Source organism: Schistocerca piceifrons, chromosome 4 (genome assembly GCF_021461385.2).
Source record: "Schistocerca piceifrons isolate TAMUIC-IGC-003096 chromosome 4, iqSchPice1.1, whole genome shotgun sequence".
Lineage (NCBI taxonomy): Eukaryota > Metazoa > Arthropoda > Insecta > Orthoptera > Acrididae > Schistocerca > Schistocerca piceifrons.
The window spans coordinates 33,219,303-33,235,571 of NC_060141.1; positions in this window are offsets into that span (position 1 = coordinate 33,219,303).

Genomic DNA, 16,269 nt, shown 5'->3' on the forward strand with positions numbered 1-16,269 from the left:
GTGTTTAACGTCCCGTCGACAACGAGGTCATTAGAGACGGAGCGCAAGCTCGGGTTAGGGAAGGATTGGGAAGGAAATCGGCCGTGCCCTTTCAAAGGAACCATCCCGGCATTTGCTTGAAACGATTTAGGGAAATCACGGAAAACCTAAATCAGGATGGCCGGAGACGGGATTGAACCGTCGTCCTCCCGAATGCGAGTCCAGTGTGCTAACCACTGCGCCACCTCGCTCTGTGTTAATAATCAAGTGGTGCTCCATCTAAGATTTTTAGGTAAAAATGTACATTAATGGTGGGGAATCACCTGTTCTAATTTACACAAGGAATCTGGTGATAAAAGCTTTCTGATTAGTTCTGGGGGGGGGGGGGGGCTAGGAAGGATTCACAAAGCAGTTTGAGAGACACTCTCTGATGAGACTTTGTGACAATCAGGTGGACAATTCGGATGGAGGTAAAGTGAATTTCTGGGTAGGAAGTGGCTGCAAATACTTTAACTTTGGCTCACATTTACAAATTTTCAAGTTATGTGGGACCTAGTCTCACAGACTCCGTTTCACGGACTAGTAATTTTTAGTTAGCCAACGGTGATTCTGCTAGGCCTCAATTTATGCATTTATGAGAGTTTTACTGTGTTCAAAAGTCATTATGAATTTTACTGGATTTTTAAATGAAACTCTGTAGGACCACCATTTTAATAGTTTTAATGTTCTGTCTGACTAATAAATCAGTGCATGCAATATAAAACTTTTGCTGTCACCAACATTAATTATTCACTGGAATCTAACCCTTTTTATTTATTATTATTATGCTTGAAATGTTTCAAATTATAGTACTTAATAATTCCCATTACATGCCAATACTTACGCAATTTGACTGCAGGAACACAGGCAAACTACAACACTGCAGTGAAATCTACTGCTGGGCATGAAAGCAGACTTGTACAGCATATTGAGCCACATTTGTTAATAGTGTCTTACACTGCACAAGTACTGATCCCTAACTAAGTCACAAATGGCTTTCTAGTCAGGAATTTGGTTAAGAAACCAGCCACAGGTACTTCAAAATGAGTGCTGCACGGCTTGGTTGCAAGGGACATATTCCTGAACAGCTGCTCAAAGTTGGTGTGGACCATGGCACAAAACGCCAAAGACTAATGAAATGCTAGGATTTTCAGGGCCAGTCAAGTCAGAAGGAGGTGCTGCCGATTCCAAAGTGGTGGTTCACCAGCCTCTGAACACAGATTCTTAACTGGGCTCATTTGATAGACTCCAGGCAATTTCCAAATGCCCTCATTGTGGACGGCATGTAACATCTTGAGGTAAGAAATATATGCTGATCCTTAAACCACGCTGAATTAATCTAATTGTGACTTGGCAAATGTCCTATAACACTACAGGTGATGGGGCTTGCCAGTTCCCTGTGCTTTCTTCTGAGGCATTTAAAAATCTCCAACGATTTGGTGCTCTTTGTTTGCAGGTCTATCAGGTGCGGGACAGGTTAATTTTATGTCAAACAGTAGCACATTGTTCTTAAAATTTAAAGTATTGTCCCCCATAGGGAGCTCTGGTTGGTTAAAACTTCCAACAAGCATGGTTAAAATTGAGACAAGTCGCTTACTCTAGTGAGAATCTAAAACAGTTTTATTGTCTCAAGTTGACAGCCTCCTGATGGTCAGTTGTATTTGCATCGTTGTCATTTTAAGGCTAGAGGAAGATTATGAAGTCATCCACAAATAACATTTGACATGGCTTCTAATGGCAAAGGAGGTGCCATTGTCAGCAATTGCAAACTCTCAATACAGTGACTTATGAGATCCTATTCTTTTCAAAAAGCAGTCAGATGAGGTGCCACCAATGTGACAGTGAAAGCATCTGTCCTTGAGGAAGGAATGAATAAGCAGCAACAGATGCCCACATACGAGGTGGTACCCAAAAAAAGCCGGAATAGCATTTCCGTGGGTGGAGCTTGTGCAGAATGCATTTCTGTTGCTAGGCATGTATAGCGCAACTCATTGCCAGTTCAGTGCCACTTGTGTTATCGACTTGAGTTGTTCATCTGCATTGACTGTTTTTGCTAGCGCTGCTTCATTCTTGTTTCATTTTTTATGATGGCAAGTTTAACAGAACAACATGTAGCTGTGAAATTTTGTTTTTATTTGGTAAAAATGTTTCTGAAACTATTTTAATATTGAAAACACCTTACCAAGATGGCGCTATGAGAAAAACTCAAGTTTAAGAGTGGTTTGCTTGATTTAAAAACAGTGACATGTCGATTGATGACACACCTCATTCTGGATGTCCATCAACTGCGTGAATCGACAGAAATACTGAAAAACTTTGGGAGCTTGTGCTGCAGATCCTTGACCAACAACTTATCAACTGTCAGAGATCAGTGGGTTATCTTGGACCTCAGTTTAGCGAATTTTAACAGAAGATTTGGGAATGGAAATGGTTGCTGCCAAGTTTGTTCCTCATGTTCTGACTGACAATCATAAGGAACATCGAGTTGGAACATATTGTGCTTTGAAGCAACAGCTTGAAACTGATCCAGATTTTCTGCCAAAGGTCACTACTGGTGATGGTCATGGTGCCGTGGTTACAACCCAGAGACAAAGCAACATTCAAGCTAATGGAAGACATTATCGTCACCCTATTCAATAAAATGTTGTCAAGTCAAATCAAACATAAAAACAATGCTGATTTGTTTTTTTTTTCAATTTTTTTTTTTTTTAAATGACAAGGGCATAGTCTATTCAGAGTTTGTTCCCCCAGGTCAGACCATCAATCAAACCTTTTATTTTGAAGTTTTAAGAAGATTGCACAACAGTGTTTGTCAAAAAAGACCTGATTTGTAGCAGACAGGAGACTGGTTCTTCCACCACAAGAATGCAATTGCACACAGCCATCTCTGTCAAACAGTTTTTGGTTCCGCTGCTCCACACACTTTACTTGCCTGACCTAGCTTTATGCAACTTTCTCTTATTTCCATACATGAAACAGGGCATGAAAGGACATCAATTTGAGAACACTGAAGAGGTAAAGAAAAAAATGAGAAAAAATGTTTTGAATAGTGGAAGCACTGGTGGGACAAATTTATTAGTTGTATTGGAGAGTATTTTTAAGGGGATAAGGCTGTTTTGTAAACAATTTGAAAATATATCTTCTGGTAAACCTTGCGGGATGTAAGGTCGTGGTCCATGAAACTCTTCAGCTCCTAACGTTTCGTCCAGTGCTTCGCTGGACATCTTCAGAGGGGTGTTTCTCCTCCGGAGTCGGCAAGACTCACCGGAGGAGAAACACCCCTCTGAAGATGTCCAGCGAAGCACTGGACGAAACGTTAGGAGCTGAAGAGTTTCATGGACCACGACCTTACATCCCGCAAGGTTTACCAGAAGATATGTCATCCGGTCGTGAAAGCCTTCATACTATGAATTTGAAAATATACAGCTTTTAAAAAATAATTCCGGTTCTTTTGGATACCCCCTCGTAGCCCCCAGACACAAAATTGGCAAAGGATGTTGTATCTTCAGGTGGTGCCGAATGCCTTTACAGGATCAAAAAATACACCGACTAAATGATTTCGGCATAAGAAAGATTCCTGTACCGTGGTTTCGAGTAGATTCAAGCTGTCAAAGGCAGAATGGTAGCACATGAAACCCCACTGGGAGTGGCATAGGTGACCTTGGGATTCAAGGAGCCAGATAAGGTGGCACTGGGCCATGCACTCAAGAATCTTACCCATACAGCTGGTAAGGGCTGCATTCCAGTAACTATTAGGTATGGTATGATCCTAGCCTGGTTTCTGTAAGGTAATTAACATTGCCTCCTTCCAAGTGGTGCGGTAGTGTATATCAAACCAGACTGACTGAAACAAGAGAGGAGGTTGCCTTTGACTCAGTGCACAGATAACAGAGCATGGTATAATGGAAATGATCTGGTCCTGAAGTAGTGTCTCTGGCTGCGTACAGAGCTGATTCCATTTCTCATGTGGAGAATGGATGATTGTATATATATTTCATTACACAAGAAGAAGCTAAGCCTTCTCATATCTGGAATTTTTGGAAAGCAATAGTTTGTCCAGATGTCAGCTAAAACCAGACCATGTCTCTATGTGTGTCTATTGCCATTTCTCAACAAGGCTGTAAAGGGAAATGTATCTCCATTGCCTGAAATCCCCCCAAACTTGTGTAGTGGAAGTGGACTGATATTAATGGAAGTCGCAAATTGCTTTCAGGAGTTCCTTTTTCATTCTTTTATCACATTCATTGCTTGTGCCCTAGCACTCCTGAAGGCATGAAGATTTTCTGCAGTTGGGTGGCATCTGAATTTCTCCACATGTGAATGCCAGGCTCTGACTGCCGAGTGACATTCTTTGTTCCATCAAAGAACAGCCCATCACCTGATGTGGTTGTTGGACAGGGGAATGGATCACACGGCTCATATGATCCATTATTTCCTGGGCACTTTCGTGTTGTACAATGATTGCCTGCCGACTGTGTTGCAACCAATTTACCCTCTGAAGCATGCATCTTTGTGGTTTCCTGTCGATCACAGTCTTAGTCAACAGGTTTACCCATGCCGGAAAGTGGTCACAGGAATACAAATCTGTGGTCATTTGCTATCGGACAATCTACAGGAACTGGAGAATAAAAACAATGGTCTATTATAATTCGACACTGGGGCATGTGGTAGCTAAGTCCCACAACACATCATGAGCACTGAAGTCACTCATGAGGAGGAAAGGGAGGGGTATGCATCCAGCAGATTGGGAGGTAGAAGGTATAAAGAACACTCTGTGATCTTAGCAGGTGTGTGGACTTCCACTGTAACTGCTTGTATGGCCGTGGTTAGAAGGACAGGAGAGGAGTTGGACTGATCGTCGACAGAAACACCACCCCATCCTTAACCCAGTCTCCAGCAAGATCATCCCTCCTGTAGGGGTATGTGGGTGACTTTAAAATGATTTTCTTGTAAGTAGACACCGAACAGTCTTTCCGGGGCAAGGAGCTGCAATTCTTCAAAATGCAATCAATATCCACTTAAGTACCACCACAATACAGAAGTTGCTGTGTACGCCACTGATTAGTGATGATTGTACTTGCCCTCTTCCAGTGTGGATGTCAATATCCTCAACATTAAAATCACCATCAGAAGGGGAGAGTGATCTGATGATTTAGCTGCTACTTTCTTCAATTACAAATGGCTTTTTGTTTTGTGTTTTTCTTACTTGTGGGAGGAGTGGTGGCCTGGCTAGAGGATGGCTTACTGAGCCTCTGATGATATGCAATGGCATGTGGCTGATGTTCTAAGTCCTTTGCTGAAGACTACTGAATGGTTTTGGGGTCAAGTGCAGCTTTCTCACTGCAGGTACATTAAAAAGTGCGTATACTCGTATTTTAATCTGTCGTCTGGGTTTATGTGGTGGGTGGCTTCTTAAGGGTCGATGCACAAGATGTAGCATATGCCAGACTGTATGCTTTAAAAGATTATTTGGCTTTGCCATAGGATAGGCATCTGATGACTTTCAACTCCTAAACTTTTCTTTCCTTCTTATAAACTCCACTCTTCCTCCTCTATACTGCATATTCCCCACAGCAGTTTATACATTTTGTAAGGAGTGTACAAGGGTCATCATGAGTCGGTCCTCCAGGATTTTGACACATGGTCCTGTTACATGCTACTGTGGTGTGGCCACATCTTTGGATTTAAACCATCGCTTTGGGTTTGGACAAATGGTCAAACATATAAGACAGATATAGCCTGCAAGAATATGTTGATGTAATTCTGGAGTGTTGAAGATTAATATTAATGTTGTAGTTTTCTCCAAATTGCCATTGACTCTCGTAATTTCTGTGACACCTTTCTTTTCCATTTTTCATGTAATTCCTCAGGATTCAGATTCATTATATTGGAGAAGGTAACCAAACCTTTACAGAAGATAACTGTATTATGCAATTCAGCCACAACAGGGTAGTCACCTAGGGCTTTGCACCCTAAAAGCTTAGATACGTGGTGTGATGTGGCAGTTTCAACTAGAAGTGTTCAATTACGAAGTCATTAAACATTTTTTAACAATCCAGCAATACCCTCCAATCCCTTGTACACATAGAGATAGATCTTTTCAAAGGTTCCCTCTGCTCTCTTGATTACTGTTGTGTACCACACTTAAAGAGTTCCACAACAAATAGCGGAAGGGGCCACCACCAACAGGCACAATGACTCATGTGGCACCTCATATTTCTAAGCAGCAGTCACCAGACCCTGCTCACTATTCGGTACCACTTTCTGCTTCTCCTGCCACCTCCATCAGCACACAATATTTGTCCACCAATAGTGTCACCAGCTACCAAAGAGAATGCCGTCATCTGGGGACAACACTGCTTTGGCCTAGTACTGGTGCAGATAGACATCCATCTGCTGATGGGCAGAAAAGACAATCCTACAGTCAGACAGTTCAGTTCAGTGCCTGCAGCCAGCTCAGGTCAGTTCCCGTATTACACTACAGAGCACAGTTCCATGAGTTCTGTTCTGAAGACTACACTCCTACTTAGCAGTCTCTATATTTTGGAGCAATACATACAGTCTAACATGAGTGTCTGCATAATTACTTCCAGTATAGTCACAATATTATAGAGTGCCAAGAGACAGCAAAGTTTTTTGTTGTTGTGGTCTTCAGTCCTGAGACTGGTTTGATGCAGCTCTCCATGCTACCCTATCCTGTGCAAGCTTCTTCATCTCCCAGTACTTACTGCAACCTACATCCTTCTGAATCTGCTTAGTGTATTCATCTCTTGGTCTCCCTCTACGATTTTTACCCTCCAATGCTAGATTTGTGATCCCTTGATGCCTCAGAACATGTCCTTCCAATCGGTCCCTTCTTCTTGTCAAGTTGTGCCACAAATTTCTCTTCTCCCCAATTCTATTCAATACCTCATCATTAGTTATGTGATCAACCCATCCAATCTTCAGCATTCTTCTGTAGCACCACATTTCGAAAGCTTCTATTCTCTTCTTGTCTAAACTATTTATCGTCCATGTTTCACTTCCATACATGGCTACACTCCATACAAATACTTTCAGAAACGACTTCCTGACATTTAAATCTATACTCGATGTTAACAAATTTTTCTTCTTCAGAAATGCTTTCCTTGCCATTGCCAGTCTACATTTTATATCCTCTCTACTTCGACCATCATCAGTTATTTTGCTCACCAAATAGCAAAACTCATTTACTACTTTAAGCGTCTCATATCCTAATCTAATTCCCTCAGCATCACCCGATTTAATTTGTCTACAGTCCACTATCCTCATTTTGCTTTTGTTGATGTTCATCTGATATCCTCCTTTCAAGACACTTTCCATTCCGTTCAACTGCTCTTCCAAGTCCTTTGCTGTCTCTGACAGAATTACAATGTCATCGGCGAACCTCAAAGTTTTTATTTCTTCTCAATGGATTTTAATACCTACTCCGAATTTTTCTTTTGTTTCCTTTACTGCTTGTTCAATATACAGATTGAATAACATCGGGGATGGGCTACAACCCTGTCTCACTCCCTTCCCAACCACTGCTTCCCTTTCATGTCCCTCGACTCTTATAACTGCCATCTGGTTTCTGTACAAATTGTAAATAGCTTTTCGCTCCCTGTATTTTACCCCTGCCACCTTCAGAATTTGAAAGAGAGTATTCCAGTCAACATTGTCAAAAGCTCTCTCTAAGCCTACAAATGCTAGAAACGTAGGTTTGCCTTTCCTTAATCTTTCTTCTAAGATAAATCATAAGGTCAGTATTGCCTCACATGTTCCAATATTTCTACGGAATCCAAACTGATCTTCCCCGAGGTCGGCTTCTACCAGTTTTTCCATTCGTCTGTAAAGAATTTTAGTTAGTATTTTGTAGCTGTGACTTATTAAACTGATAGTTTGGTAATTTTCACATCTGTCAACACCTGGGATTGGAATTATTATATTCTTGTTGAAGTCTGAGGGTATTTCGCCTGTCTCATACATCTTGCTCACCTGATGGTAGAGTTTTCTCAGGACTGGCTCTCCCAAGGCCGTCAATAGAATGTTGTCCACTCCCGGGGCCTTGTTTCGACTCACGTCTTTCAGTGCTCTGTCAAACTCTTCATGCAGTAACATATCTCCCATTTCATCTTCATCTACATCCTCTTCCATTTCCATAATATTGTCCTCAAGTACATCGCCCTTGTATAGACCCTCTATATACTCCTTCCACCTTTCTGCTTTCCCTTCTTTGCTTAGAACTGGGATTCCATCTGAGCTCTTGATATTCACACAAGTGGTTCTCTTTTCTCCAACGGTCTCTTTAATTTTCCTGTAGCCAGTATCTATCTTACCCCTAGTGAGAAAAGCCTCTATATCCTTACATTTGTCCTCTAGCCATCCCTGATTAGCCATTTTGCAATTCCTGTCGATCTCATTTTTGAGACGTTTGTATTCCCTTTTGCCTGCTTCATTTACTGCATTTTTATATTTTCTCCTTTTATCAATTAAATTCAGTATTTCTTCTGTTACCCAAGGATTTCTACTAGCCCTCGTCTTTTTACCTACTTGATCCTCTGCTGCCTTCACTACTTCATCCCTCGGAGCTACCCATTCTTCTTCTACTGTACTTCTTTCCTCCATTCCTGTCAATTGTTCCCTTATGCTCTCCCTGAAACTCTGTACAACCTCTGGTTCAGTCAGATTATCCAGGTCCCATCTCCTTAAATTCCCACCTTTTTACAGTTTCTTCAGTTTTAATCTACAGTTCATAACTAATAGATTGTGGTCTGAGTCCACATCTGCCCCTGGAAATGTCTTACAATTTAAAACCTGGTTCCTAAATCTCTGTCTTACCATTATATAGTCTATCTGATACCTTCTAGTATTTCCAGGATCCTTCCATGTATAAAATTTTCTTTTATGATTTTGAACCAAGTGTTAGCTACGATTAAGTTATGCTCTGCGCAAAATTCTACCAGACGGCTTCCTCTTTCATTTCTTAGCCCCAATCCATATTCACCTACTATGTTTTCTTCTCTCCCTTTTCCTACCCTCAAATTCCAGTCACCCATGACTATTAAATTTTCATCCCCCTTCACTACCTGAATAATTTCTTTTATCTCATCATACATTTCATCAATTTCTTCATCATCTGCAGAGCTAGTCGGCATATATATATATATATATATATATATATATATATATATATATATATATATATATATATATATATATATATATATATATATATATATATATATATATATATATAAAAAAAACAAAGATGATGAGACTTACCAAACAAAAGCGCTGGCAGGTCGATAGACACACAAACAAACACAAACATACACACAAAATTCAAGCTTTCGCAACAAACGGTTGCTTCATCAGGAAAGAGGGAAGGAGAGGGAAAGACGAAAGGATGTGGGTTTTAAGGGAGAGGGTAAGGAGTCATTCCAATCCCGGGAGCGGAAAGACTTACCTTAGGGGGAAAAAAGGACAGGTATACACTCGCACACACGCACACGCGCACACACACACACACACACACACACACATATCCATCCGCACATACACAGACACAAGAAGACATTTGTAAAGGCAAAGATGTCAGTCGAGGCGGAAGTAAAGAGGCAAAGATGTTGTTGAAAGACAGGTGAGGTATGAGTGGCGGCAACTTGAAATTAGTGGAGGCTGAGGCCTGGCGGATAACGAGAAGAGAGGATATACCGAAGGGCAAGTTCCCATCTCCGGAGTTCTGACAGGTTGGTGTTAGTGGGAAGTATCCAGATAACCCGGACAGTGTAACATTGTGCCGAGGTGTGCTGGCCGTGCACCAAGGCATGTTTAGCCACAGGGTGATCCACATTACCAACAAACACTGTCTGCCTATGTCCATTCATGCGAATGGACAGTTTGTTGCTGGTCATTCCCACATAGAAAGCTTCACAGTGTAGGCAGGTTAGTTGGTAAATCACGTGGGTGCTTTCACACGTGGCTCTGCCTTTGATCGTGTAGACCTTCCGTGTACAGGACTGGAGTAGTTGGTGGTGGGAGGGTGCATGGGACAGGTTTTACACCGGGGGCAGTTACAAGGGTAGGAGCCAGAGGGTAGGGAAGGTGGTCTGGGGATTTCATAGGGATGAACTAAGAGGTTACGAAGGTTAGGTGGACGGCGGAAAGACACTCTTGGTGGAGTGGGGAGGATTTCATGAAGGATGGATCTCATTTCAGGGCAGGATTTGAGGTAGTCGTATCCCTGCTGGAGAGCCACATTCAGAGTCTGATCCAGTCCCGGAAAGTAGTTGTTGTTGTTGTGGTCTTCAGTCCTGAGACTGGTTTGATGCAGCTCTCCATGCTACTCTATCCTGTGCAAGCTTCTTCATCTCCCAGTACCTACTGCAACCTACATCCTTCTGAATCTGCTTAGTGTATTCATCTCTTGGTCTCCCCCTATGATTTTTACCCTCCACGCTGCCCTCCAATACTAAATTGATGATCTCTTGATGCCTCAGAACATGTCCTACCAACCGATCCCTTCTTCTGGTCAAGCTGTGCCACAAACTTCTCTTCTCCCCAATCCTATTCAATACTTCATCATTAGTTATGTGATCTACCCATCTAATCTTCAGCATTCTTCTGTAGCACCACATTTCAAAAGCTTCTATTCTCTTCTTGTCCAAACTATTTACCGTCCATGTTTCACTTCCATACATGGCTACACTCCATACAAATACTTTCAGAAATAACTTCCTGACACTTAAATCTATACTCGATGTTAACAAATTTCTCTTCTTCAGAAACCCTTTCCTTGTCATTGCCAGTCTACATTTTATATCCTCTCTACTTCGTCCATCATCAGTTATTTTGCTCCCCAAATAGCAAAACTCCTTTACTACTTTAAGTGTCTCATTTCCTAATCTAATACCCTCAGCATCACCCGACTTAACTCAACTACATTCCATTATCCTCGTTTTGCTTTTGTTGATGTTCATCTTATATCCTCCCTTCAAGACACTGTCCATTCCGTTCAACTGCTCTTCCAAGTCCTTTGCTGTCTCAGACAGAATTACAATGTCATCGGCGAACCTCAAAGTTTTTATTTCTTCTCCATGGATTTTAATACCTACTCCAAATTTTTCTTTTGTTTCCTTTACTGCTTGCTCAATATAGAGATTGAATAACATCGGGGAGAGGCTACAACCCTGTCTTACTCCCTTCCCAACCACTGCTTCCCTTTCATGTCCCTCAACTCTTATAACTGCCATCTGGTTTCTGTACAAGTTGTAAATAGCCTTTCGCTCCCTGTATTTTACCCCTGCCACCTTTAGAATTTGAAAGAGAGTATTCCAGTCAACATTGTCAAAAGCTTTCTCTAAGCCTACAAATGCTAGAAACGTAGGTTTGCCTTTCCTTAATCTTTCTTCTAAGATAAGTCGTAAGGTCAGTATTGCCTCACGTGTTCCAGTATTTCTACGGAATCCAAACTGATCTTCCCCGACGTCGGCTTCTACTAGTTTTTCCATTCTTCTGTAAAGAATTCGTGTTAGTACTTTGCAGCTGTGGCTTATTAAACTGATGGTTCGATAAGTATCCTGTCACAATTGGGGCACTTTTGGGGTTCTTCTGTGGGAGGTTCTGGGTTTGAAGGGATGAGGAAGTGGCTCTGGTTATTTGCTTCTGTACCAGGTCGGGAGGGTAGTTGCGGGATGCAAAAGCTGTTGTCAGGTTGTTGGTGTAATGGTTCAGGGATTCCGGACTGGAGCAGATTCGTTTGCCACAAAGACCTTGGCTGTAGGGAAGGGACCGTTTGATGTGGAATGGGTGGCAGCTGTCATAATGGAGGTACTGTTGCTTGTTGGTGGGTTTGATGTGGACAGACATGTGAAGCTGGCCATTGGACAGATGGAGGTCAACGTCAAGGAAAGTGGCATGGGATTTAGAGTAGGACCAGGTGAATCTGATGGAACCAAAGGAGTTGAGGTTGGAGAGGAAATTCTGGAGTTCTTCTTCACTGTGAGTCCAGATCATGAAGATGTCATCAATAAATCTGTACCAAACTTTGGGTTTGCAGGCCTGGGTAACCAAGAAGGCTTCCTTTAAGCAACCCATGAATAGGTTGGCGTACGAGGGGACCATCCTGGTACCCATGGCTGTTCCCTTTAATTGTTGGTATGTCTGGCCTTCAAAAGTGAAGAAGTTGTGGGTCAGGATGAAGCTGGCTAAGGTAATGAGGAAAGAGGTTTTAGGTAGAGTGGCAGGTGATCAGTGTGAAAGGAAGTGCTCCATCGCTGCAAGGCCCTGGACGTGCGGAATATTTGTGTATAAGGAAGTGGCATCAATGGTTACAAGGATGGTTTCCGGGGGGTAACAGACTGAGTAAGGATTCCAGGCGTTCGAGAAAGTGGTTGGTGTCTTTGATGAAGGATGGGAGACTGCATGTAATGGGTTGAAGGTGTTGATCTACATAGGCAGAGATACGTTCTGTGGGGGCTTGGTAACCAGCTACAATGGGGCAGCCGGGATGACTGGGTTTGTGTATGTGCGGATGGATATGTGTGTGTATGTGAGTGTATACCTGTCCCTTTTTCCCCCTAAGGTAAGTCTTTCCGCTCCCGGGACTGGAATGACTCCTTACCCTCTCCCTTAAAACAGTCATCCTTTCATCTTTCCCTCTCCTTCCCTCTTCCCTGATGAAGCAACTGTTGGTTGCAAAAGCTAGAATTTTGTGTGTATGTTTGTGTGTCTATCACAACCTGCCAGCGCTTTCGTTTGTTAAGTCACATCTTCATTGTTGGCACATTTCTGTTCTAGTGCTGTCCCATAGAGCAAGTGAAAATGGATGTTTGGACTCAATTAATATTAACATTTAGTGTCCCAAATCTGGTGACAAAGAAAAAGGATATAGATAGTTCAAAAAACTTTTTCGCCACTTCTCAACATTGGCAAAGTTAAAGGTTTACAGACAGCTGAAAAACTGTGAGCAGTACCCTACACTGCCAATGAGGTAAGTCAAAATTAATATTTTCATTACTTCCTAACACTGAAAACGAGACAGTGAAAACCCACAACACTCTCACCAACAGGGCCAATGAACAAAGAGAAACAATACTGGAGACAATATTCAAAACACTAAGCAGAAAAATTTTAATTTCAATTTTTCCACTGAGGAGATGATTCATTACTTTCATTTTTTGTGGTAACTATGTGGAACTTACTGTAGTGTGCATGACAGATTCTAGCACTGCTAATCCATTTCCTTCCCAGGAAGATTTTTGTGAATTTTGCAAACTGTTGTGAGCATATTTTTCAGATATGGGCCAACTGGAACAGAACACCATGCTACATTTATTTCAACAAATGTCTGAAATTCAGGAGCTCACAATGGCACTCTTGGCCAGACTTGCAGAAAGCGAGGACGTAGGCAAAGACGACCACTGCAATTCAAGATGCTGCCGCCACCCTTTCCAACATCTGATCAGAAAGCTAACGCCTGGAACATATGGAGCAGCACTATCTCTTGCATTAGACAACACATATTGTGAAATGGAAATTATTTTTATTAGCATATGCAGGCCCCACTGTATTTCATCATCTTCAGAAATTGTTACCAACCTGTGAACCTGAAACTTTCTCCTATTTTGACAGTGAAGAAGTGATCTAGAAATGTTTTGACTCACAAGTCAAATTGCTGCTGCCAGACAGAGATTTTTTCAATGTTACATGAAGTTAATCTAAGGTATAGAGAGTGGATTACTCAGTAGTAGGGCCTGATTAGGGAACTAAATTTCACTGTTAAAATGATCAATGTAAGAAATCTGCCTAATTCATGATATTCTTAAGATGCACTCCCCTAACAACACATTAAAAAAATGGACTTGCTTAGTCTAGCAAAACTGTCTTTATGAGACTGTCTGCCATTGTTTTGGGCATACGAACAAACACGTAAGTGCTGAAGTGTTAAAGTGTGAGTACACTGATGTATTAACTATGCATGAATAGCCAGCACAGCCAAGCGACCAGCACAGCCAGACCCGGAAAACACAGGCTGAGCATGCTACTTGACTGCAACAGTCAGTAAACAACTACAGAGGTGTTACATTACAATTTTGTTCACACTGGGATGTTAACTACAAAAGAGGTAATAGTTTCTATCAGAAAAAAAAAACTAGACATATGGCTGACACGTGTAAAACAAAGCACATTTAACTGAAAGATCAGACACTCGAACATATGGTAGTAGTAAAAACTAGAAAGTCAAGTAATTTTCATAACGGACACACACAAATTCTAACACATTCATGTATGAAACTTCTTGTGAATACCGCCTTTTTTGTTAAAAAAAGTCATTATATGTAACTCTTTAACAAAGTACCAATCAACTTCCCAACTGACACAAGGTCATCAGATTCAATCATTAACCTAAATGTGTACTGCGAATTAGGATTGCCAAGTTTAACAGCCTTTCAAAGTCAGCTTTCAGCTATGCAATCAGGAGATTCCAGTGATAAGACAATTTTCAATGGCTGTTATGTAGAAACAATTTATGAAACACACTACATTCATAGTTGTAAATTCAAATGAAGTAACAAATTTACTAGGACCGGATCTCTTCAGAGCTTTGGGCTTCACCATTCATGAAGGACCCAATCAAGTTCAAACAGACATTCAGATTGGGAAGTTAAATCAACTGTTCCCGAAGTATGAAGATATTTTTGTTGAAGCAATAAGCAGTATCAAATGATACAAGGCACATACCATGTCAAAGCCAAATGTGATGCTGAAATTTTTCAAAGTGCCCAACATTCCTTTTGTGTTAAAAGATAACACAGGAACTAGACCATTTTGAACTAAACTAGGTTATAGAAACCTTAACAAGTAGCCAACGAGCAACACCAATCATATCTGTACAAAAGACTGAATGGCTCACTACGTGTACTCCATTTGGTCTCTACTATTACAAAAGATTACTCTTTGGAATAGCCAGTGCACCAAGCGTGTTCCAGCAGTCTTTAGAACAATTAATTTGGAAAGCTCTGAATGCTGTGAACTACCTTGATGATATAAGTGTCTCAGTGAAAACTCCACAGGAACTCTTACAGAAATTGGAATCTATTTCCAAAATCATGCAAGTGGCAAACTTGAAATGCAACAAAGATTCGAGCATCTTCTTTCAACACAAAGTGAAATATCTGGGACACATACTGTCTCCACATGGTATCAAGTGAAGCTGCAACATATTGACACTATTACGAACCTTCCAATTCCCAAGAATGTCAAGCAGTTATTTCCATACTAGGACAAATAAATTATTATTGAAAGTTTTTTCCTGAAATAGCTTCCAACAGTGAACCACTGCACAAATATTTAAGTAAAGGAACCAAATGGAACTGAAACAATGAACTCCAACATGCATGTGACAAAAACATTGTTTGCTTCATGCCAAATTTCTTATGACATATGATCCAAACAAAATTCTCACAACTGTCATGGATGCTTCAGACTATGGTATAAGTGCCATTCTGTCACATCAACTGTATGGTTCGTGTCAACAACTCTGACAGTGGCACAAAGAAATTACAAGCAGACCAAGAAAGAGGCTATTCCCATCATATTTGTAGTCAAAAATTTTTATGATTACATTTACAGACAAAAATTCATCCTCCTCACAGGCACAAACCTTAGTGGCTATCTTTGCACTGAACAATATTGTTCCTACACGGACAGCTCAATGCAGTTACTTCCGTCTTATTATGACTATGTAAATGTAATAAGACAGATAAAGAAAACTACTCACCAAGCGGTGGCAGGAGAACGCACACATAAAAGAAGGTTATAATTATGAAAGCTTTTGGAGCCAGTGGCTCCTGCTTCCAGCAGCTCCACTGGCTCCGAAAGCCTGCTTAAGAATAATCTTATTTTATGTGTGTGTTCTCCTGCCGCCACTTGGTGAGTAGTTTTTCATCTATCTAGTTACATTATATTGACATAAATTGATTATTTTCATTGTTATAATTATGACTATAAAAGTATAATCAGGTCCACAGCACAACATACAAATGCAGATTTACTTTCTTGTCTGCCAACAGGGCAAGACAAAAAGTTTCATTCATCAACTGGCTGTTTTTCAATAGATATCAGTACCCAGGACACTGTGGAAAATTTCCCAGTAAACTAAAATTTAATTGGGAAACTTGTAACTAAAGATTCTGCTTTGTCTAAAATCAAATAGTATATTCGAACTGAGGGGCCCAATCATAAGAAGTT